Raw genomic sequence first — 8663 nt, forward strand, 5'->3', positions numbered from 1 at the left:
CGTGCTTGGGAGGATCGTCACCGCGAAGCAGCACTACGGGCGGCAAGGTACCAGCAGGCACTGCGGCGGTACCACTGTCGCAGCGTCCGCTCTAGGACGCTCGAGGTGGGTGGCCTCGTCCTGAGGCGGGTCCTCTCCAGGGAAGGGCAGCACAAGCTCTCACCCATGTGGGAGGGTCCGTTCAAGGTCGTCCATGTCTCCAGGCCTGGCGCCGTGCGCCTGGAGACACAGGATGTGGTACCCATCCAGAACGCTTGGAACATTCAGCACCTTCGAAAGTTCTACCCTTAAAGAAAGGCCCAGCGCCTGTGAAGAAGGCCCAGCGCCTGTGAAGAAGGCCCAATGCCTGTGAAGAAGGCCCAGCGCCTGTGAAGATCGCCGCCCGTGACACTCTCACATAATAACGAGTGGGGCTATACATGCCCTGGAGTCTCAGGAGTGCCGCCCTTGGGCCTCGGGGCTCCCTCCCACGTCCTAGTGGCAGCACTTAGCTCCACGCTGGTGAGAAGACGTCGAAGACTAGACTAGGTGCCGGATGCGGCTTTTCATTTGCTTCCCGAAGTTGCCTTGCCCCTCTTTAATTGAAATTTGCTTTCTGGTGTCTCTTGCTGGTCTCGCCCTTTCGCCTTCTGCCTCTGTTTCTGCCTTCGTTTCTTTGGTCGGCATGTACTCTCTCTCGCGTGTTCTTCGCGAGGGGGCTGAACAGGTACCTTCGTAAGCTTCCTTCTTCTGTTTTTCGCGAGGTACCCTCATTCGAGCCCACAAGCTGGCGCCTCTCTCTCTCAATCGGTGCCCCTCGGGTACCGCGATACAAAGCGCTGGGTCAAGGCCAGCGGCGCCCGCGACTAGGCCTCGGGAGAATGATAAACCTCTTGATGATTTTTTTGCAGTTCCTAAGCGCCTATCGGGTCAAGGAAGCCTCGACAAGCACAGGGAAGCAAGCAAGCGCCTCGCACTGGGAAGCAAGCAAGCGCCTCGTGAGGAGGAGGCTACTCCGAACAAGTCAAGCTAAGTTATCCCTACACAAAATGACAAAGTTGCGACACAGCACAGGAGCAACAAACATAGCATGGTGATTGAGATCATAGTTCGATACACGCCCCTCTGGGGCCCATTCTGGTTTCTTCTTGATGCAGGAAGGAAAGGAAGAACAAAATAAAAGCAGCGTCTGCCCCTACAGCGGTTCACGGGGGCAGGCTCCTAGCGCCGTCCTGAGCTCAGCCGGACACCTCCTCGCACTTCACGGAGGCACGTCGATGAGACGACCCACTGCCGCACACAAAGCGGGTGCGGCAGCGTGGTGGCTGGTCATAACCGCCACTGCTAGGGTTGTCGCTGGAGGAAGAGCCGCCGTAGCTGGACAAGACGTGGTCGTCCCCAAGGGCGGGTTCACCCTCGTCCTCATCACGACCATCGCCAAGGCTGAGCACCTCCTCACCATCGTTGACCTTGGGGCAGCACCCGGCGCGGCGATCATCTTCCCCAAACACCCTCACGTAGAGGGTTGCGTCACCGTCACGACCATCTGCCAACTACGGGCAAGAGCTATATTGCCCGCAACGGAGACCTCGACCGCGACCCAGGAAGCCTTGCTGCAGCAGCCGTCCGCCTGCAGCCAGAGCCCGCCTGGACCAGAGGTTGGCAGCTTGTCGGCGAAGAAACGCAGGAGCTGAAGCCAGTTGCCAGCCGGGTTCTCCGACCAGATGACGAACATCGGCAGCACCTCCGCCAAGTGGAAGCGCGGCCGGGGAGGCCGCGCGACCACGGCAGGTCTCCCTTCATCGACAGGACTGCCGCGACCGGAGGGGCCCCTGCCACGCGAAGCGGCACCGCCACGGCTGCGCGGGGCCGCGACGGGGGTCGGGGAGTGCTTGCGGGGGCGGCCGCGTCCATGTTTGGGCGCCAGAGAGCCGGGCCCCTCGCGAGGAGCCTTCCCTTTCTCCGCGGTGGAAAACCTCTTCGACAGAGCCATTGATGTTGCAACTAGCGATGGAGCAAAGAGCAAGAAGCAAGCAGAAGGGGAAGAGATGAGCGACGGGGGCTCCGCCCCCCTCCCATTTATAGCCAAGGGGAGGAAAACCGCGGGCCTCCATGATCTAAGGTAATAATGATGGATTTCCCTTGCATGCAGCAAGGACTCGTCAAGTCAGGCAGTTGCCGAGGCAGCATGGGGAAGCGGAGACACCCACGTCCAATCAACCGCCACGCGTCAACCAAGGTCGCAGGCTATTGGGGCCCACGGCGCTCCGCACTTGGCCTTTGGCTTCGCCTCGAAGCCAAGCCCAAGCGTGCCTTGGGCCCGGGGGCTACTTTCGGCGTTCTGGGAATGGGGGTCCCCAGAATTGCCTGCCTGCGGCCCACGGCGTGGCTCTGCGATTGAGCCCGTACAGCCCATCTTCACCAGCAAAGACTCAAGACCCTCGCGAGGGGCCAAGCCTCGCAAGGCGGACGACACAAGACCTCCTCAGGAGCGGCCTCACTAGGCTAGCTCGCGAGGGGCGGAGAGTTCAAGGCCAGGCAAACTTCGCGAGGTTCCAGTGACGTGAGCCATGACGACCAAGGCCAGGCGGGCGCCAGCGCGCGCAGTGTCCTTGTTTCCTCTTCGGTGCTAAGGAAGCAGGCGCAGGTGTAGAGTAACGAGGCGTCAAGCAAAGGTTTCCATATCAGTGCAACACGGAGGTCACCGTGGAGCCCAAGACGGCATCACCTCCAGAACCTTTGACACGCGAAGACTGCTTTTGTCAGGATAAGCTATACTAGTTGTCCCCTTTCAAATTGGCCGTTGTTGGCTCCCTTCCTGCTCAATATTTGGGGAGAGGACCAGGGCCTCTATAACTAGGACTAGCCACCACCGTAGCTAGGGAGAGGAGGATAGATGGACCAGTCTGGCCAAGAGAGACCTGGACAACCACGAGTTCACCAAGCACAAGAACACCTCCCCTCACGAGGTTGTTCTTCCCCTTGTACTAATCATCCTCAGCCCAAGAGGCAATCCACAACACCACACTGGAGTAGGGTATTGCACCACAACGGTGGCCCAAACCAGTATAAATCTTGTGTCCCTTGTGTTGTGAGTTTGTCAAGTTAGTTCGTAAGATCTTAGTAGAGCTAGGACGTGGATCGATACGGGGGAGATCTTCGCACGCACCCCAGTGTTCAAACCTTGAGGGTTTTGCCGTAACCCGTGATCTGACAGTGCAAGATCAATCTGAAGCTTTATCTAGAGAAGTGTGTATATGGTGTCCCTTTAGCAAGCTACTTGGGTTCTTCGTGTCCCGTCGGGGGATTGAAGCCAATCCCGACAAGATCAAGGCCATTGAGCAGATCCAAGCGCCAAGGACAGTTAAGGATGTGAGGCGCTTGACGGGATGCGTTGTCATGTTGAGCAGATTCATCTGCAAGTCTGCCAAGTGTGCCTGCCGTTCTTCCAGGTTTTGAAGAAGGCGGGGCCTATGATGTGACGCCCCAAGACCGGCACTCCAGATGCCTTCCATGTTTTCCGAGTTTCGTCCGGTGATTACTTTTGTCTGTTGCATTCATCTTTGCATCTTGGGCATTGCATCATGTCATCATGCCATCATGCCATTTCATTTTTTAAACTCAACCAAATAAGATGCATAGATCTTTGATCTATTTAAATTGAGGGAACTCACATGGTGATTTCTCTTTATAACATATATCCTCCCAATATTATTAGGGAGCTATAAAAAATATATTCCATTAATTTGGAATTTACCGCAACACACGTGCATGTTAAATCCCTTCCTTTCCTTCTTCAAGTTTTGACTCTCTAACTTTGCCTAATTCTTTTCCCATCTATCAAGGCTCTTTCTTTAATCTCAACATTTTTGAGCACTTCTAAAACCTAGCCCCAATTCAAACCCATTTGAATGATATTCAAATGAGTTTGAATTTAAATCTTGCATTCGTGCCAACTTCTATCTTCTTGGATCAAGCTCAGTTTTGTGGGTCCAGAAAATTATCCGCGTGTCTTACTTCTTCCCCAATACCTACTTTCTGCTCCTTTTCTTCTTTGTTATTTTCTGTTTATAGGAAATAAGAACGGGAGAGAGAGAGGAGTTCAGCCGAAAAGGCCTCCTGGCCTTTTTCCCTCCCTGCAGTCATCTAGGCCGGCCCAGTCCCCAGCCCTCTAGGCCCAGTCAGCTCCCGAAACCTAGCCTCATCCCCTCTCGACCCATCTCCCATGCCTCCTTCCTCCTAGCACTGTCACCAGGGAGCGCACACACGCGCATCCATCTCCTCCGATCCCCTTGCTCCCTCTGCTAACCCTGCCCCCTCCATCCTCGCGAGATCGCCACCTCCCTGCCGTCGGCGCCTGTTCTCGGCCGGATCCGCCAGCCTCGTCCCTCTCCCCTTCATCCTCCCGTGCCACCACCGAAGTGGCCATCTCCACCTACGCCTTCCGCCCGCAAGACCACGGCCAAGCCACCCCGGCCAGTCTCCTGCCGACGCCCTGCGCCGTTCATTGCCGTCTCCGCCAATTCCGGCGAGGCCCTGCATCCCCGGACTCATCCCTACCTCCAGGTCGCCGGGATGCCCCACCACAGACCACCAACACCATCATAGTCCCATGCCCCTCGCAGCGTGCTTCCTCGATGGCCCAGCTGCCCGTCCTCGCAGGCGCGCCCAACCTCTTCACCGCATCACTTCCCTGAGCTCCCTTCTGCCCTGACCGCGTCCAGCCGGACGTCTCCTCTCCTTTGTCCTGCTGCTACCATACGACATCTCAAGGGTCATCCTTCGCCTTTTGCCGTTTCGAGGCAGATCCACGCCAAAGACAATCTCCGAGATTTTTGCCAAGTACCATGATGACGCATCAAGTACCTCTATGACTCGTCTTCGACTATGTGGTTCACCAGCTACCCTTTGGATGCGCCAAGTACCACGACGCTCGGAGCCCTCAGATTCGTCAAGTTCCTATCTGAAACGAACCGTGTACGACCGTCGCCAATACCACGAGTACCTCTACCGACCCTGACCATCGGAGCGTGTACGACTACCGCTGCGAAGGCCCGTGGACCATAAACGTCAAGTTCCACTACCGTCATGAGTTTCACTACCGTCGACCCCTAAAGGACTCAGATTCGTCAAGTTCCCCTCCGAACCGGGAACCACTACTTCCGCTACCTTCGAACTCGAACCGCCCCAAAAATGCACGCTTCAAAGGTATAACCGCCGAGACGACCGTCCGAGAACGAATGCTTGTGTCGTATGAGATGCATCCTATGTTTGCACCATGTCTGAATTGTCACTCGTTTCCATGCCACTATCCCGTGGGAACCCGATAGTCGGGAGCACCCCACCATCTTGCTCAACACGCTCATGTCACATTTCCTTTTGCATCGGTATCTCCATGAGCTACCGGAACCGATATGTTGCCATGGCATCATTTTCGGATTCGTTGCCATGGCACCACTTTCGTTTCCGCCATGATGACAAATGCTTCATAACATGCTCTTATCAACATTTTCATAAAATTGCTTTAAACTTGCACATGTCATCCGCATCATGTTAATAACATTTAAATGTTTAAAATTGTTGTTGCATTAAATTGCTAATGCACATGAGGATATACCGGAATTGTTGTTTGATGTTTCTGGCCTCATTTAAAATGCCTAACTGTGTATTTTACTCATGTTTCACCTCTTGCCATGTTAACAACATTTAATATTGTGGAGTACATAACCGAGAGGGAACTAAATAAGTCATGTGGTGTTTCTTCAATATGCAACTCCTTGCATATTGAGCTCCACTTAATTTGTAGTATTGTTTGTGCACTTTGCCATGCCATACCTCATTAAACCGGACATGCATCATACTTGGTTGTGCATCATGCCATGTTTATGTGATGGTTGTTTACTATGTTGCTTGCTTCTTTCCGGGTTGCTTCTCTCGTTAGCTTCGGTTCCGTTCTGGAGTTGTGAGGATGCGTTCGACTATGTCTGTTTGCCTTCTTCTTGGACCTGTTCTTCTTCTTGCGGGATCTCAAGCAAGACGACCATACCCTCGAAATCACTTCTATCTTTGCTTGCTAGTTGTTCGCTCTATTGCTATGCCGCGCTACCTACCAGTTGCTATATCATGCCTCCCATATTGCCTTGTCAAGACTCTAACCCACCTTTCCTAGCAAACCGTTGTTTGGCTATGTTACCGCTTCTGCTCAGCCCCTCTTATAGCGTTGCTAGTTGCAGGTGAAGTTGAAGATTGTTCCATGTTGGAACATGGATATGTTCGGATATCACAATATCTCTTATTTAATTAATGCATCTATATACTTGGTAAAGGGTGGAAGGCTCGGCCTTATGCCTGGTGTTTTGTTCCACTCTTGTCGCCCTAGTTTCCGTCATACCAGTATTATGTTCCTTGATTTTGTGTTTCTTACGCGGTTGGGGGAATGGGACCCCCTTGACAGTTCGCTTTGAATAAAACTCCTCCAGCAAGGCCCAACCTTGGTTTTAACATTTGCCACCTAAGCCTTTTTCCCTTGGGTTCTGCAGACTCAAGGATCATCTTTATTTTAAACCCCCGGGCCAGTGCTCCTCTGAGTGTTGGTCCAACCTGTCAGCCGCCGGTGGCCACCATGGGCAACTCTGGGTTGGCCTACCGAAGTTTGGACAATCTGGTGTGCCCTGAGAACGAGATATGTGCAGCTCCTATTGGGATTTTCCGGCACATTCAGGCGGCTTTGCTGGTCTTGTTTTACCATTATCGAAATGTCTTGTAACCGGGATTCCGAGTCTGATCGGGTCTTCCTGGGAGAAGAAATATCCTTCGTTGACCATGAGAGCTTGTGATGGGCTATGTTGGGACACCCCTATAGGGTATAAACTTTCGAGAGCCGTGCCCGCGGTTATGTGGCAGATGGGAATTTGTTAATATCCGGTTGTAGAGAACTTGAAACTTAACTTATTTAAAATGCATCAACCGCGTGTGTAGCCGTGATGGTCTCTTTTCGGCGGAGTCCGGGAAGTGAACACGGTCTTGTGTTATGCTTGAACGTAAGTAGTTTCAGGATCACTTCTTCATCACTTCTAGCTTCACGACCGTTGCGTTGCTTCTCTTCTCGCTCTCATTTTACGTATGTTAGCCACCATATATGCTTAGTGCTTGCTGCAGCTCCACCTCACTACCTTCTCCTACCCATAAGCTTAAATAGTCTTGATCGCGAGGGTGTGAGATTGTTGAGTCCCCGTGACTCACAGATACTTCCAAACTCTTGCAGGTGTCGATGATACCAGTGCAGGTGATGCATCCCAGCTCAAGTGGGAGCTCGATGAAGATCTTGATCGTTGTTTTGTTTCGTTTCCTGTTGATCAGTAGTGGAGCCCAATTGGGACAATCGGGGATCTAGCATTCGGGGTTGTCTTCTTTTATTTTGGTTCCGTAGTCGGACCTTTGATTGTACTCTGGATGATGTATGTTTAACTTGTATTTGTGTGAAGTGGCGATTGTAAGCCAACTCTTTATCCCATTCTTATTCAGTACATGGGATTGTGTGAAGATTACCCCTCTTGCGACAAAACCACAATGCGATTATGCCTCTAAGTCGTGCCTCGACACGTGGGAGATATAGCCGCATCGTGGGTGTTACATATGAAGTGGACCACGGAAGCAGATGCCGCTCTGCAAGAGTTAAAAGCCTACATGTCGTCTGTACCGACCTTGGTTGCACCCAAACCCCAAGAACCATTGTTGCTATACTTGGCAGCAACCAAATAGGGGGTCAGTGCGGCCTTGGTAGCACAGCAAGAGGTGGATGAGGCAGAAACTGAACAGAGAATAGCAGAGTCAGAGAAGGATCAGGACAGCACAGAGCACAGTAACGAAAACAACCCCAGGGACGCGACAAGGAAGAAAGTGGTGCAGTGCCCAGTGTACTTCGTCAGCTCCTTGTTACAGGGGGCTAGCGAGGTACTCTGGTGTGAAAAATTTGATCTTTGGTCCTATTATGGCCTCAAGAAAACTGCACCACTACTTCCAAGCCCATGAGATCACTGTTGTTACTCATTTTCCGTTACAAAGGATACTCCGAAACCCTGAGGCAACTGGCAGAATAGTGGAATGGGCTTTGGAGTTATCCAGCTTTGGTCTAAAGTTTGAGAGCACATCAACTATTCAGAGCAGGGCATTGGCAGAGTTTATTGCAGAATGGATGCCAACCCCTGGTGAGGAAAGGACAGAGACAGCAATCCCCGGCAAGGAATCACCCCAAGAATGGATTATGTATTTTGATGGTGCCTTTTCCCTACAAGGTGCAGGGGCTGGCATGCTTCTTGTTGCCCCCTCCAGGGAGCACTTGAAGTATGTCGTCCAGATGCACTTTTCCCGGTAAGAAGCCACCAACAATACAGCAGAGTATGAAGGGCTCCTTGCCGGGCTCAGGATTGCAACAGAATGGGGAATTAAGAAGCCTATCATTCGAGGAGATTCACAGCTTGTGGTGAGACAAGTCAACAAGGATTACCAAAGCCCATTGATGGAAGCATACGTCGAGGATGTAAGGAGATTGGAGGAGCACTTTGATGGGTTGCAAACAGAGCACGTACCCCATGCGAAAAACAACATAGCTGATCACCTGTCAAAGTGTGCTGCGCAGAAGCTTCATGTGGAACCAGGAACTTTGGTTCTCAATCTCTCTCAAC

Source organism: Triticum urartu, chromosome 1A (assembly GCF_056163025.1).
Source record: "Triticum urartu cultivar PI428250 chromosome 1A, HENAU_Tu73, whole genome shotgun sequence".
Lineage (NCBI taxonomy): Eukaryota > Viridiplantae > Streptophyta > Magnoliopsida > Poales > Poaceae > Triticum > Triticum urartu.